General features: G+C 35.3%; 1 protein-coding gene across 3 annotated transcripts in view; it reads left to right on the top strand.

The window, feature by feature from the left end:
- SOX6 (SRY-box transcription factor 6) overlaps positions 1–17,100 on the top strand; it is a 431,726-nt gene that overhangs the window by 85,643 nt on the left and 328,983 nt on the right. The window lies entirely within an intron of this gene.

Here is a 17,100-nt window from a genome sequence, read left to right as displayed (position 1 = left end):
AAAGTTACTATGGGAATTTTCCCAACTACGACTTTATTTTTCATTTATGCTCCTTTACTTCCTTTTGGTGGATAGTGTTTCCTTATACTAGTATCAAATGTTTAGAAGCAAAAAAAAATCAAATTTATTATCCTAATTTTTATGAATATTATTATTATTTTACCTTCAAATGTTGTGGAATTGAGAGTTGAAGGTTTCCAATATCGTGAGGCTAAATGTTCAAGGGGAAGGGGTGCTTTGACACGTGACATCTGCTGCAGGATCCCACATCCACCTTCTTTGCTTTCTCCACAAGTTCACTTAGGTACACATAGGTCCTAAAAAACAGGTGAAGAAGGCTCTTCAGTAATATTTTTAAACTAAATAAGTCTAAGTGACTGCTGTACTATGTATGTTTTTTCATTTTTCTTAATTTACAGATTTTAGGCCATAAAATGTAGGGTAAGTAATGACTGGATTTATTACTAGCATTGTAAGTTAAATTCAGACCTCTTTGGCACTATAGGGGAATGGAGATTTGATATCATAGGTTTTTTTGTGTAACTTAATTTTATTCCTTTAAGGGATCAAAATTTTTAAAGTTTCAAACTATTTGTGGAGGTACCTGCTTCCCTGTTTTACTAATCAGATTATATCATACAAAATGTAAACTTTTTTTTTTTGATGACTCAGGGTCATGATGTGGTAGACTAGGAATTTCAATACCTGTCTACCAACTGTATAACCCTCGGTAAGTTTTTCAACCCCTCTAAACCACAAAGTTTAGAATTTGGTATGGTACTAATATCTGACTTGGCAACTCAAACTTTTTGAGAATCAACTATAATAATGAATATAAAAGTCTCTTAAGAACTGTAAAACTATACAAGTTTGAGGTGTCAGGATTATCACATTATAAATGTATTTTATTGTGCTATAATGAAATGATGTCCCCAGAGATCTTTGAGATGATTAGTACTATTTAGCTTTATGATTATTTCCCTGTAATTACTAAACTTTGGAGTTCTTGTGTATGATACACACACACATACACACACCAAAATATAAATGTATTTGTAAAGAATATGTGTGTGTGGTGTGTGCACGTGTGTGTGTGTTTCTCCTTCTTCAATATAAGGTTGCAGGTTGTTACTTCTTGCTTTGTTAATTTAATCTTTCCAGTCATCTATAGATTATGAAATTAGATGATTATGATATTCCGGACTATATATAAAATATGAACAGATTTGTTCTGAGCAAGTTGCTGAGAGATTCTCTGATGGGTAACGTGATCTTCAGTGCATGGACTTTGTGTTGAGCCTTCTGGTTGCTCAGAGACTTTGTTTTCCTGGTTCTTGGCTATGTTCTAGAATAACTGAGGCTGCCAGATCAATGATGTCTGAATGACTGAGGTTGCTAGGTAACTTTTAATTGTGATTCACAAAAAGAAGATGGTTTTACTATAGCCAAGTACATGGTTTTCTAAATACTTTAGAGGGCTGTTCAGTGTAAAAATGAAGAAATTGATTTGTGATGATTTCTTTTTCTGGACTACTAGGGAATTTTAAATCCCTAGTAATGCTAGGGTTTTATTTGCAAGTAATAGTTAGGAGCCCTGGTGGCACAACGGTTAAACACTTGGCTATTAACTGAAAGGTTGGCGGTTCTGCTCCCATAAGATTACAGCCTAGAAAACTCTATGGGAAAGTTCTGCTTTGTCACTTGGAGTTACCATAAGTTGAAATCGACTTGGCAGCTCCTAACAATAACAATAGTTAGTTTACTTCTGCAAGTAATGCTTAGTTTCCTATTTTCTCTCTTCATTATTATGTGCATAGTTAATTTTATGTAAGAGAGGCTCTTGCAAGATGAGATTACTCATTTAAGAGTCCTTTACTACTATACTTGTATAGCAAAGAATTTTTTTTTCACCTATTTTACAGAAATCTGATTGTTTTCTACTGTACATGTATTTTAGACATCAGAAATTAAGGCATTTTTAGTACATATTAATGTATTTCATATATTAAGTACAAATTTGAAGTGATAGGAAACATGATCAGTAACTATACAGATCCCACTAGTCTGGGAAGAACAGTGAATATAATGTATGAGAGAAAACTCAAAACATTTTGACAAACTGAAAATATGAACTTAAAACCAACCATCAAGATCCAATTTAATAGATCATACTTTTAAGTTCAGAAGTTGTAACCAAAACCCTCAGGTGCACAAGAAGTTACTGAAGGAAATTAAATAGTAGTCATATGGATGGAAAAAAAGCTAGAGTTTTAGTTCACAGAAAGCACAGTGGGGTCAGCACTGGCCCTAAAATTGCCAAGGCTACATCAGTCGACATTAATAGAAGTACAGTATGTAGCATTCAAGAGATGGTAGTCCTATTGAACTCTTCTGCTCAATAGAATGCACTTGAAGTATTGTGTTGAGTTCAGAATTACTACACTTTAAGAGGGACTAAAAAGCATTGGGATATGTTCAGAAGAGAACAGTTAGCATGATGACAGTCAAGGGAATTCTTTAATAAGAGGAAAGGTTGAGGGAATTAGTAATTTGCCAAGAGAAAAGAAGATCAAGGATGACATAATAGTTGTCTTTAAAGTCACATGGAGGAGAGAGTGGGCTTATTCTATATAGCTCCCTGGGGTAGAATGCAGATCGGTGAGAAGTTACAGGGAACCAGTTTATGGTTTATATCAAGACCGACTAACAGTCATAGCTGTCCTTGTATGGAATAAGCTTCTTTGAAGATAATAAATTGTTTGTCCTTGAAGTTGTGTGGCAATCTCAATAACCATTTTTATAGGGCTATTGTAAAGGACAGAGGATTGGTTTCTTCCCAATGCCAAGACTCTATGAATTTTTATGAACAATATTCTGTAGTTCATAGTTTATCTTTTATAGCCATAATTAAGAACTACATAAACTCATGATTATTTTTCTACAAGTTTTTCTTCTTATGTGCAAGGTACTATATTAGAACTCAGGGATTCTTACCTTCTGACTTTTTTTTTTTTTTGCTGTGGGAGTCTGGTGAAGCCTACAGATCCTTTCTTAGAATAATTTTAAATGCATAAAGTAAGATACATGGAATTACAGAGAAAACAAATTATATTAAAATATTAAATAATTTCAAGAATTTGTGATATGATTGAATGTGCTACTTTACTAATGCATTAAATAACAAGATATAATGGGGGGGCTAACAATATCATAATTTTGAGGTAGTAATAACCATAAAAGATATTTTGAGATATCTGCAATAAGTATAATTTGATACAAAAATATCTATTGTGATTCTATTGGTGACAATGTCTTAGGTACTACTACGACCCTGTTGCTTGTTTCCTGCATTTGTAGTTTAAGGAAGTACAAATTTCAGTTACAGATTAATGATCTTTTTTTTCCATCTAAGTTCACAGACCCCTGAATTCTATCCATAGGCTCTTGGTTGTGTGGTCCTAAGTTAAGAGCCTTAATACTAGATGATATGGGGCACCCATAATAAGTAAAACAACAGTCTTTAAAGAGTTCATATTCTAATAGTAGATAAAAAAAAAAAACAAAAAAAAACTCATTGCTGTCAAGTCAATTCCAACTCATAGTGACCCTATAGGACAGTAGTAGAACTGCCCCATAGGGTTTACAAGGAGCAGCTGGTGAATTTGAACTGCCAACCTTTTGGTTAACAGCTGAGGTCTTAACCACTGTGCCACCAGGGCTCCAATAATAGATATAAGACATATATGTAAAATGAACTCTAATTCAATGTCTAATGTATGATAAGTACCATGGTAGCTATATTGACAAAATATTATGGGAGTTTATAAGATAGAAATTGCTCCTGCCTAGGAAGCCATGGAAAAGTTTTGTAAGGAAATCGATCTTAACTAATTTTGGAGCATGAAAGGATTTATATAGGCAGAAATGGAGGGGAAGGATATGTAAGGCAGAAGGAACAGGCAGAGAGCTTTAAAACAGCCAATAGTCAGGCTCTAACTTAAGATATGTGAATATACATATGGGATATAACTTTCTCAGTGGTTGTGTTCAGATCATGAAAGCCCTTTTATTCTAGCAGTTTGAACTTTATGTTGAAGGTGATGGAGGATCCATTGACTATTTTGTAGCACAATGAAGTGGTGGATTAGAGCTTTCCTTCAGGGAGGTTGATCTGGCAGCACTGTGTAGGATGGATGGGAGCAGGGAGAGGTATTAAGGAAATTGTTTCAGGCTAGAGATAATGAAGGCCTGAACTAAGGCAGTGGAAATAAGAAAGGAAGGGATGAGGGGTACATATGGAAAAGACATTAAGACATAGAATTGTTAAGACTTGACATTTAAGTGTGGAGATCAAGAGAGAGGAATGGTTCAAAGGTAGCTCAGAGCTTTTAAACTTTGGGTAAGCAGGAGGGTGGTAATACAATTAATTAAAAAAGAAGTGGAGGAACATGTTTTGGAGATGGATACAATGAAAATTTCTATTTTGTAATTCTGAGTTTGATATCCTGAGTTTGAATTCTAATTTTAATTATCAGATTGGAGGAATAGAACAGAATAGTATAATGGGAGAACAGAAATAATTACAGAAAAGATTATTAAAAAGGTTTTGATAGATTTCTGATTCTATAATAATTATATTCTAGGTTGAAGAAGGTATAACAACTCCACCACTATTTGCCTACCCTTGACACTTTGAAGCTCCAGGTCTGTCTCCTTATTTGGGACACCTCCTATCAAATGGAACATAAGAGTTTTCAAATGGATTCCCCACCTCTCCCTCATTTCTGCTTCCTGGTTTGAGGACTATACCTCATGATTAGCTTGATTGACAAGACTATGTAATTGACATAATAAATGATGACCTTTCCTCAGTCATTCTTGTCCTGGAGAATGTTTTGACTCTGTCAGACTAAATACCTTCCCTCTCATTTCCCTGTATATATAGGAACTGATCTATAAGCAAGTTTGTTTATTATGGTCAATTTTAAAACAAATAAAAACTCTCCACATAGTAATAGAAAGGTTATTCCCTGACAGGCAGATTTTTTGACTAACCAATTTATTGTCTAGTGTTTAATCTGCCATATCTCCTACAAATGTGCTCCCCAGAACAGCGATTTGACTGGATTGTCAAAATACTGATGAACAGATCGATTCTGTCTGAAGTGCCCCTCTGAAAGTGAGGCTTGTGGAAAAACAGGAAAGTTGCTAGTAAATTTAACCTTCATTTAGTTCATAGATAGAGAGATGCATACATGCATGGATAGATAGATGGATAGAATGAATGAATACCAGAGTCTGCCTTTTAAAACACTGCTGATATTCATGAGTAAGGTATGCAGAAAGACTTTAATAGATACAGGTTAAAATTATTCCAAGAGAAAAATCTTTTAGCTGTGTTTAAATGATGAATTTTAGTTATCCTTGTATCACCCATCCTGTTGCCAGTGTTGCTGGGCTCTAACATTAAGTGACAGTTGTCAGAAAATGAATACTTTAAAAAGGACTTCTATATCTAAATACATATATTTAATCAGAGAGTCCTTTGGCTTCTGAAAATAAGTTGTCTAATGAGAATTTCATTTGAGCAGCTGCGACTGAGGAGGTCAACAGGCATTGCCTAGGAGAATATGGCCCAGCTGGTTAAATCTGGTTGTTGTCGTGATTTAAATGGTCAAGTGCTGCTTGTAATCCAGGACCGTCTGTTTGTAAAGGGAAGAGTGAGTGCTTCAGCATAATGTACAGCTGTTTTAATCTCTGTTTAATAATAGTGCTTCAGCCACTGTTGTGTCTTGTGTATCATACTACTAAGTATATGATCCTAGGCCCAGTGAACTGGTTTAGGTTAGGTTCTGGAGTCATATGAGATTTCTGGGAAAATGATCAATGATAAAAACCTCAGTTCTCTGACAAAGTAAAAACTTTCTGACTCCCACCCTTTTTATGAAGACTTATTCTTTATGAGATACTTATTGTGATCAGGAGGGAGTGACGAAGATTGCAGTTAGGTAGAAATATTAGAATAGATGAGCTGTTATAGAGGCCATACGCTTTATGCAACTTATGCAGGGTTTAGGTACAGGGCCATAGATTGTACCTTGATCAGAAATCAGAGCATTTATCCAGTGGAATAGTGTACTTCAAGCTATCATGTTAATGAGAGTATGTGGATTCATTTTACTTCTCATGTACAGAAAGGGCAGGGGCATTTGAGCTTTGGATTCCTAGTGGGATAGGCTTTCCAATAGATTATGCAGCTGTTTCTCAGCACAAGAATGAGCACGTGTTTATGTGTATATCTGATGGATTATGATCATTGTTCACATCTCTACACAATCTATTTGGGCTTCTACATATATTTGCATTGAAGTATATTTAGTTAGCATATATGCTGGTATCTTTGCTTATCTGATAGCTTTTGCTGCATTTAAGGAGGAATGTAGTGTAGTTTAAACAATGAGAAAACTCATTTTTGAAAGTCATTTGTTTTTAAGTGAACTAGATCTGGGTTGGAATCTAAGTTCTAATATTTAGAAAGGCAATGTAGCATAGTTAAGTGTGGGCTCTGGAACTAGACTGCATGGGTTTGAATCTCAGTTCAGCACTTATCAGGTGGATGATATAGGGAAAATTACTTAACTGCTCTGTGCCTCAGTTTTCTCACCCAAAAAATGGGCACTATGTAGTTCTAAACTCATAAGGTTTTCGTGAGGATCATGAGTTAGTGCAGTTAAAGCATTTAGATCATTGCCGGTAAGTGCTCATAGCGACCCTATAGGGCAGAGTAGAACTGCCCCATAGAATTTCCAAGGAGCACCTGGTAGATTCGAACTGCTGACCTTTTGGTTAGTAGCCATAGCACTTAACCACTACACCATCAGGATTTCCTCAATAAGCATAGCCAACATTATTTCCTAGCTGTAGGACCTTGGAGAAATTATTTAATCATTTTGCACTTCAGTTCCCTCATCTGTAAAACTGGATGAATAATACCTATCTTGCAGGGTTGTTGTAAAGATTTGACATTATATATATATAAAATGCTACATAAAAAAACAAAAAACAAAAAAAAACAAACCCATTGCCACTGAGTTGATTCTGACTGATAGCGACCCTATAGGGTAGAGTAGAACTGCCCTGTAGGATTTACAAGGCTGTAAATTTTACGGAAGCAGACTGCCACATTGTTTTCCTGTGGAGCAGCTGGTGAATTTGAACTGCCAGTGTTTTGGTTAGCAGCCGAGCACTTAACCACTGCGCCACCAGGGCTCTTCATAGCTTCTATAATTATAATTATTATTACTATCGCTATTATAACTACAGTTACTGTTTTTATTGTTATTATTTGAAAAACTTTTTTTTTTTTTTTTAAAGAGAAATATTACAGGAATCTCATCTTGTACCGCAGACAGAATCATAGGAAATGTCCCAGGGTGTTAGGGGATTTAGCATTTGGCAGCAATGATGTTCATGTGTTCTGGAAGAGCAATTCAGTTTAACTCTCCTTTCGGGCTATTTGGAAAAGCTGATACTAAAGTTTCCCCACTGGAAGCCAATCTTCCCTGCCGAGAAATATGTGGACTGTGATGTTGTCAGTGAGAGAGGCTGGCAAGCCTTGGATGAGGTTTTTAGATAGTACCCAGTTAAGAGCAATGTGCTTGTGTTAAAGTAAAAATTTATTAAAAACCCATGCAAAAAAAAGTTTAACATTCATGCCATGCTAGAACATCAAAATCATCTTTTAAGGCAACATTTATGGATATTAGATTTTTACCACTGTTGGGATTGAAGGTTATGTTGGTGAAGCAATTAGAATATCCCAGATCCAAATCCTTTCTTTATGTTTCTCATTCATGGGAGAAATTGGAAGGATTTTGGACTTTTGTATAAGAAGTACGTTAAGTATTCATTACAAAATTATTATTTCAAGTAATCTGGAAATTTCAAGTCATTTATATGCTGAAGTTTCCCAAGACCACTCATCCTTTTGGCAAAGAAGCAATCAGGTATTCAGAGCAATACTGATGCAACTTCAATTAAATTCATTTTTTATTCTCTTTGAAATAACCCTTTTTCTCCCAATGGTGTTTGTGTCCTTGCCCCTGTTTTAAAGATTCTGTATCATATTCATAGCAAATACTTATCTAGTACCAGATAGTTTAAATAAACAGGTATTTTCTGAAAGTATTGTACAATGATATTTAGAGATCATAATGAGGAGCTAACACTTCTGGTTTTTGAATTATCAAAAGTTAAATCATTTTAGCATATTTTGGTGTTAAGTAAACTTACATTCTCATTCTTTGGAAACTAGTCATCCTGTACATAACTCCAAAAAAGATATAATCTTCCGGAATCCTGTGAACCCCAGACATTCTGGACAAATCTCGGTTATTTCAATTTGCTATTATTTTGCAACTCCCTTTTAGTTTCAGCAGTATACTATTTGGTTGAATCCTCTTCTTAAACTTCATTTTGTGTGTCTCTGCCTTGAATGGACATTTCACATTTCTTGGGCCTGTCCTATATCTTCAGATTTAGTAAGTCTTTTCTTAGAGCTCTTTCTCCAAGAATGCTGAAAACAGATGCAGGTAATTTTTTCTGAGTTTTCCTCTTAACTCACCTGGGAAGCAAGAAGGTGCTCTCCAGGCATTTTATTGTTTAGAAAGAGGATGCAGTTCCCTGATGGTTTAATAAAATAAGTCATATTCTTAAATGATTTTTTAACTGGTAGAGTTTGAGTGGATTACTAGCGTATTGCATTTTTTTCCACTGAAAATTCATTAGATTGACTTTTTGAGGAATTTTTCTGGGATACTAAAGAAGAAGAAGAAGAAGAAAAAAAAAAAAAGCATTGCCATCGAGTCGTTTCCAACTGATAGCGACTTCATAGGACAGGGTAGAACTGCCTCCATAGGGTTTCCAAGGAGTGGCTGGAGGATTTGAACTGCCAGTCTTTTGCTTAGCAGCCAAATGCTTAATGACTGCACCACCAGGGTCCCATGATATAGGACACAGTTTTTGGATTTGTATTTTTTCTCTTTATACAATATGTAGGTAAAATTGAATGACAAAAAGAAATAAAAGGAAGAAAAATAAAATAAAAGGAAGCAGTAAACTTAAACATTTGTTTACTATGTAATTACACACACACACTCATATAAATAAAATAAGGCAAAATAATAAAACGAACACCCGTGAATTCATTACCTAACTTAATCAATATTACTAATATTGTTGAATCTACTTATGTTTTCTTCACCTGTCCAATCTCTTTGTCTTCTACCTAGAGGTAGCTATTGCTAGATCTTTGTATTTATCATTATCTTCCTTTTTTTATTTTGAAATAGTTTTGTTTGTGACCCTAAATAATATTGTTTAGCCTTGTTTTTTAAATTTATAAAAATGGTATTACACTATAACTTTCTGGCTTGCTTTGACACTTATAATTGTATTCTAAGATTGGTTTTGCTGTGTGTAGCTTTAATCTCTTTAGTTCACTTTTACTTTTGTATAGTATTCCATGTAATGTCATGCAGAAGCGTGTTCTCCTGTCTATTCTTCTGTCTCTGGGCATTTGGATTATTTCCAATTTTCTGCTAGTACAAACAGTGATGGTATGAACATTCTTGCACCTGTCTTATGATGCACATGTGCATGTGTTTCTTCTTAAGGGTGTATCCCCAGGAGTGGAATTGCTATTGACAAATTTTTGCACTTTTCCACTCTGCTGGGAAGTATAATACAAAGAGGTTTCTGTTGCTTCTGCTGCTGCTGCTGCTGTGTGTATGTATGTGTGTGTGCATGCACCCCCCCGACACACACATATTATAATCCCTGAAAGCTTTCACTTAATTGTGTATACCTTGGTTCCATCTTCCCCAAAATGTCTAGTACAGGTTTCTTTTTATCACTGAGATTTTGAAACGTTCACAAGAGCTTTTGATGGACCCTTCACTGCAATTTTTCTTTTGTTATATCTTAATAGAATGTCTTCGGACCTTCTTTCAACTATGAGCACACATGGATTGTCATTCTCCTGTTGGACTGGGATTACTAGGTTTGTTAGGAAGCACATTTTCTTCCCTATTGATCTCCTTTATTGAAGTGTCCAACTCAGGGTGGGGTTTTTGAATTAGAGTAATTTCTGATCTCTAAGTAAATCAAGTTCACAGTCGTTTCTTTCTTAAATACCTATGTTAAATTCAGAATTAACTAGCAAACCCTATTTATTATTGCCTCTGCTCTGCCTAACCCTTTCTATTGAAATAGATATTTATCTAGCCAAGCAGTTGACTGGTTAGCTAGAAATCGTTACCTCTGCCCTTAGAATGTTTAATTTGGAATCTGTTCAGATATTGGCCTAGATTTTATATGGATTCTTGTCCTGAGTCTGGTAGCTTACTAGGTAGTACCTAATAATTAATTAGTTAAATAATCAAATGATCTAACCACTAGTCTCTTAATTTATAAAATTGGAGGTTGGTCTAGATAAGCATTAAAGGCCAAGTTCTAAAATTCTATGTTGCTTTGATTTTCTTCTAGAGAATTTGTATACAAATTTCAGAGTCCACTATCAGCATTTTTCTCTTTCAAACTGTTTTCAGACTAAATCAGTCATTTGAACCAATCTCATGCTTCATTTTCTTTAATATGCTTGAAACTGTGTTTTACTATTCCAAATCTCTTCTTTCTGATGTTAGAATCTTTATAAAGATAGAGATAAAAGCTGACATTCCAATTTTGATGTCTGAAAAGTTATTGTCCAATGAAGTACTTATAGACAGAGCAGTAGAAAGTTGGTTCGGAGAGAGCTATACTGGTAGAGTGGTTTTAGAGACTGGTAAAACAGAGGGTGGTATTATTAGTGTACCATGATTCAGGAGAAGGTAAAGACCAATAGCTCTATCCATTGGGCTGGCTGTTATAGAGGCGATTCAGGTCTTAGAGGAGATTCAGGCCTGTGATGGGAGAGTTGGACTAGATGGTCTTTAGGATCCCTTTTAGCCATATGAGGCTATGGTTTTATGCTAAAGAACCATGACACCTTGATCTATCCTAGTTTTTTTACTTGATGTCATCAGAGTTTAAGTATAACTGAAGAGGTATAACTGGCACTGAGAGGCCAGACAAGTACACCCACAATGAAGTAATAGAATATAGGCCATCCACTAGCACTAGGAGTGCAGAAGTTAGAAGCCTATGGATTTCTCTGATTGCTCTTACATAAGCATTTGAAAGTGAGTAAGTACAAGTTGATGGCTAGAAAAATTTGAAGGTATAATGAAGAATATCGTATTTTTATGCAAATAACACGTACCTTCTATGGTTTTTTGCCAACTGTGCCTCCCTCTGTGAGGTATTTTTGTAAGCGCCGCTGTGCCAATGTTTTTTATACATTGCTCTCTTAGTCATCTAGTGCTGCTATAACAAATACTGCAAGTGGATGGCTTTAATGAAGAGAAATTTATTTTCTGACAGTCTAGTAGGCTACAAGTCCAAATTCAGGGCGTCAGCTCCAGGGGAAAGCTTTCTCTCTCTCTTTTGGCTTTGGAGGAAGGTCCTTGTCATCAAGCTTCCCTTGGTCTAGGAGGATCTTAGCGTAGGAAGCTCAGGTCCAAAGGATGCGGTCTGCTTCCGGTGCTGCTTTCTTGGTGGTATGAGGTACCTATGTCTCTCTGCTTGCTTCTCTCTTTTGTATCTCAAAAGAGATCGGCTTAAGACACTAATCTTGTAGACCTCATCAATATAACTGCCACTAATCCATTTTATTACATCATAGTGATAGAATTTATAGCACACAAGGAAATCACATCAGATGACAAAATGGTAGACAATCATACAATAGTGAGAATCATGACCTAGTCAAGTTGACAGATATTCTGGGGAGATACAATTCTATCTATGACAGTTGCTGTAAAAAATTAGCATAGTACACTGTTACGGATTGAATTGTGTCCTCCAAAAATGTGTGTGTCATCTTGGCTAGTCCATGATTCCCAGTATTGTGTGATTGTCCACCCTTTTGTCCTCGGATGTGATTTTCCTGTGTGTTGTGAATCCTACCTCTATGATGTTAATTGGGTAGAGGATTAGTGGCAATTATGTTATTGAAGCAGGACACAATCTACAAGATTAGATTGTGTCTTTTATGTCTCTTTTGAGATATAAAAGAGAAAAACAAGCAGAGAGACACAGGGACCTCATACCACCAAGAAACAAGAGCCAGGAGCATAGTATGTCCTTTGGACCTGGGATCCCTGTGCTGAGAAGCTCCTCGACCAGGGTAAGATTGATGACAAGGACCTTCCTCCAGAGCCGACAGAGAGAGAAAGCCTCCCCCTGGAGCTGACATCCTGAATTTGGACTTGTGGCCTACTAGACTGTGAAAGAATAAATTTGTCTTTGTTAAAACCATCCACTTGTGGTATCTCTGTTATAGCAGCACTAGATAACTAAGACATATGCTTACAAAAATACCTTGCAGGAGGTGGGGAGCAGTTGGCAAACAAATGTAGAAGGTACGTGTTATTTGTGTAAAAATATGGTTAACTACAAAAAATGTGGAAAATTGTTAAATTATTTGCAACAACAACAGCAGTAGCAACAGCCGCAGAATTAGTATGCTAATATATGATTTTGAATGAAGGTAACCTGTTGTCAAAGGACAGTTTTTAAAAAGTGGCTAACAAACTGTGTGCACTGAGATTCCATTCCACTCTACCAGAATGCAATAATTAGTGTAACTGGCACTTTTTAGCAGATTCTCCAGCAATATCTCTTATCTTGCACTTCTAGGTTGTGTCGTAGGTAAGGAAGAGGCTGTCTGAAAGTGTAAGAATGAATGTGTAAGCAGTATGTTGTTTTGGAGATATTGCCCTCAGTTTTCAGGTAGAATAGGGAGACTGGGAGAAACTACCGTATGTACTCAATGTACGAAGTTTTAAAAATTATATTTTGTCTTTTTGATAATATTCGATGATGTCACATATAGCGATATTATTATTTTGGAATATAGAGGACAGCAGTAAATTATAAATATTATTCTCACAAAACTTGTGTACAAAAGCTCATGTGTAAATTTTATTTCTCCATAATTAATTTTAATCTAACTCTTAAGCCCTTATTCTGCCTAATAGCAGAAAGTTTGGTCTCATTTCTGGGTGAATTTAATAACTTCAGAATTTAACTTCAGTTAGTTGTAATTATGCACTCTCGCTTCTTTATTGGGTTATCTAATTTTCAGGGGATTTAGGCATACTTGCCTTGAATGAAGTATTGGTGTCTGGTCAGTGATAGATAATCTATCCCTATTATGCTTGAAATAAAATTCGTTGATTAAAATCCAAACACTTTAACTGATTTTCAAGGCTCATCTTATAATACTCTACTTTTTTCTTAGGCCATTCCAGCTGCACTGATCTTTTTAAATTTTCCTCAAACAGGTCTTAGAACCTTTGCACTTGCTTTTCCTTGTATCCAGAATGATCTTCCCTTAGATCTATATATACTGACTCCTTCTTACCATTCAGATCTAAGCTTGATTATTACTTCATCAGAGAAGCTTTACTTAACCACTAAATCTAAAGTAGACCCCAGTCACTCTTTAACATATTATTATTTAATTTTCACCATAAAATTTTTCACTACCTGATATGCTCTTGTTCATTTGTCTTTTTTGTCTGCTTCACAAGACCTTAATAATGTTTGTTGATTGAATGAATGAATGAATGCATAGATTTTTAAATAATTTGGAATGGTGCTTCTTGTTTTTACTTCTGCCTCTCTTGTCTTTGTATTTACATTTTTTCCACACTCATTTAGGCCTCTCTTAACTGCACCTTTCTTTGTATTTAGTAGTATTGCAGATTACTGTAGAAAATCAAAATCATTACCTCTTTTCTTGCATGGCCTTTTCTTCTCTTTCTTTGCCCTCAGTACCTACTTAAAAGTCATATGCTGTCAATGGAAATGTGATTCTAGATATGATTCCATTTTTTATTGTCCACTAGGTTAGACATATACTTTTTGACTATTGTGAAACTACAACCTTTTAGTTCTCAATTCACCATCACTGTACACAGAGCTATAACCTACTCCCTGAAGTTAAACAGTGAATATATTTCTTAGATATACCCTAATTATTTCAATCTATGGTAAAAACTAAGAGTCACTGTCTCTCACTCTCTGTGGCTACTCCACCCTTTGCTTGCTGTGTGGTCAGTATTAGCTTGAGGGGTTAATGGGTAATCTTGGCTATTTGATAGAGACTAGCCTCTTTGATTTTTTTCTAGCTTAGATTTTCTTCTAAGAGTAATACTTCTTCATTATTTCCAACATCTGCTGTGCTTTTTCTTTTGATTTTGATGAGAATAGAACTTGGATATTCCTTAGTCACATTAGAGCCACTACACATCATTAGAATTTGGTTCCTGGAGTTCTTTTGTAATCTTTCTCTAGTGAGTATTCTGATTAAGAAACTTGAAGATGTAATAGTCTCAGGAGATGCTTTCTTATCTAAAGCGTCAGAACTGTGTTAAGTTGAATTATTTAGTCAAACACATTCATGCCTACCCATTATCTCTCTTACCCAGAATAACCTGTCTCCCCTCTGCTTATCTAAATTTTCCATCTATCCATTATCCAATATACAAAATCCAGCTTATATCTGGTCTTCTGCTGACTAGCCCTCATGACTTCTACCTTCTGTAAAATTACCACTCCATTTATCACTAGGTTACATACCTAATTATATTATTTTCTTCTTTTTAATTGAAAATTTTATTGAAATAATCAAAGATTTCCATGCATTTATAAAAAAATAATACAGAGAGCTCCCTGAACCCTTTATGCAATTTTCCCTACTGGTAACATTTTGCAAAACAGTAGCATAATATCACAACCAGGGTATTGACATTGGTAGAATCCACCTATCTTACTCATTTCCCCCCAGTTTTAATTGTACTCATTTGTGTGTGTGCAAGTGCATGTGTATATATTAAGGGTTATACAATTTTACCACTTGTGAATCACCACCTATGTAGGTTTATGTATCCACCACCACAGTCAAGATACTGAATAGTTTCAGCATTACAAGGATCCTTCTTATTGCCCTTTTATAACCACACCCAGCTCCCTCCCACTCAGCCTCCACTCTCTGTCCCTAACCATGGCAACCATTAATATATTCTCCATTTGTAAATTTTTTCATCTCAAAAATGTTATGTAAATGGAATCATATAGTGTGTAATGTTTTGGAATTGGCTTTTTTTCACTCAACATAATTTCCTGGAAATTCATACAAGTTGTTACATGTATCAGTAGTTCATTCTTTTTTTTTTTTTTTAATATATTTTTATCGCTGAGTACTATTACATGGCATATATATATCACAGTTTGTTTAACCATTCACAAGTTGAAGGCCGTTTGGACTGATTCCAGTTTTTGGCTATTACAAGTAAAGTTATTATCAACATTCACGTACACTTTAGTGTAAACATAGGTTTTTATTTCTCTGGAGTTAATGTCTATGAGTATAATTGCTGGCTAGTATGGTTAATTGCATGTTTAGTTTTATAAGAAACTCCTACACTATATTTCAGAGTGGTTGTACCATTTTTTACATTCCCACCAGCAATTTATGAGTGATCCAGTTTCTCTTAATCTTTTCCAGCATTTTTAGCAATTCTGATAGGTGTTGTGGTTTTAATTTGTACTTCCCTTATGGCTAATGATGGTTAACATCATTTTATGTAAGGGAATATAAGGGAAATGAATATAAAGCTTAATCCCCAATATGGGTCATGTCTTATATGGCAGGTGCTCAGTGAATTCCATAGCCCAGTACCAAACCAAACCTATTATTCTTGATACTAGTTCTATGTTGGAGATATGGTTTAATCAATATTTTCTCCCAGCTGTAGCTTGTCTTCTCATCCTCTTCACATGGTGTTCATGGAGCAGAAGTTTATCAGTTTGATGAGAAACTTTCATTTACATTTAACTCTATAATCCAGTTTGTGTCAATTTTTTGTATAAGGTGTGAGGTTTAGGTCAAGGTTAATTTTTTTTTTTTTTTGCTTATGTATGTCTAATTTGCTCCAGCACCATTTGTTGAAAAAACTCATCTTCCTCCACTTAATTGCTTTTGAAATGACATGATTATCTACACAGAAAATCCCAAGAAATCAATTTTTAAAAAACCCACCAAGCTCCTATGCTAATAAGTGAATCAGCAAGGTCACAGGATATGAAACTAACACAAAAAATCAACCACATGCTTATGTACTAGCAATGGACGTATGGAAACTGGAATTAAAAACAGAATACCATTTGCAGTTGCTCCAAGTAGAATGGAATGCTTAGGTGTACACTTAAAAAAACATGTACAGGATCTGTATGCTGAAAATTACAAAATGCTGATAAAAAAAATCAAAGAAGACCTAAATAAATGGTAAGACACGTTCATAATTGAAGACTCAACATAGTAGAGATACCAGTTCTCCCCAAATTGATCTATAGATTTATTGCAATTCTTATCACAATCCCAGCAAAACTTTTGTAGACATAGACATGATTATTCTAAAATTTATATGGAAAGACACAGGCCCTAGAATATCGAAGACAATCTTGAAAAAGATGAATAAAGTGTTAGAAATCACTTTACTGGACATTAAGGCTTAGTTGATAGCTATTCTTGGAAGAAGTACAGCCAGAGTGCTTCTTGGAAGCAAGGATGGAGAGACTTCATCTCATGTACTTTGAACATGTTATCAGGAGGGACCAGTCCCTAGAGAAGGACATCATGCTTGGTAAGGTAGAGAGTCAGCCTAAAAGAGGAAGACCCTCCACGAGATGGGTTGACGTAGTGGCTGCAACAATGGGCTCAAACACAGCAACAATTGAGAGGATGATGCAGGACTGGGCTGTGTTTATTCTGTTGTACACAGGGTCGCTATGAGTCAGAACCAACTTGACACCACCTAGCAACAACAAAACTAACAGCTATAATAATCAAGACAATGAGGTATTGGCAGAGCGGTAGACCCACAGATCAATGGAACATGATAGAGAACCCATATATACCAACCAAAAAAAAAA

The sequence above is a fragment of the Trichechus manatus genome, unplaced genomic scaffold (genome assembly GCF_000243295.1).
Source record: "Trichechus manatus latirostris isolate Lorelei unplaced genomic scaffold, TriManLat1.0 scaffold00006, whole genome shotgun sequence".
Lineage (NCBI taxonomy): Eukaryota > Metazoa > Chordata > Mammalia > Sirenia > Trichechidae > Trichechus > Trichechus manatus.
Note: the sequence above shows the minus strand (reverse complement) of the source record. Positions and strands in the feature narration are given on the sequence as shown.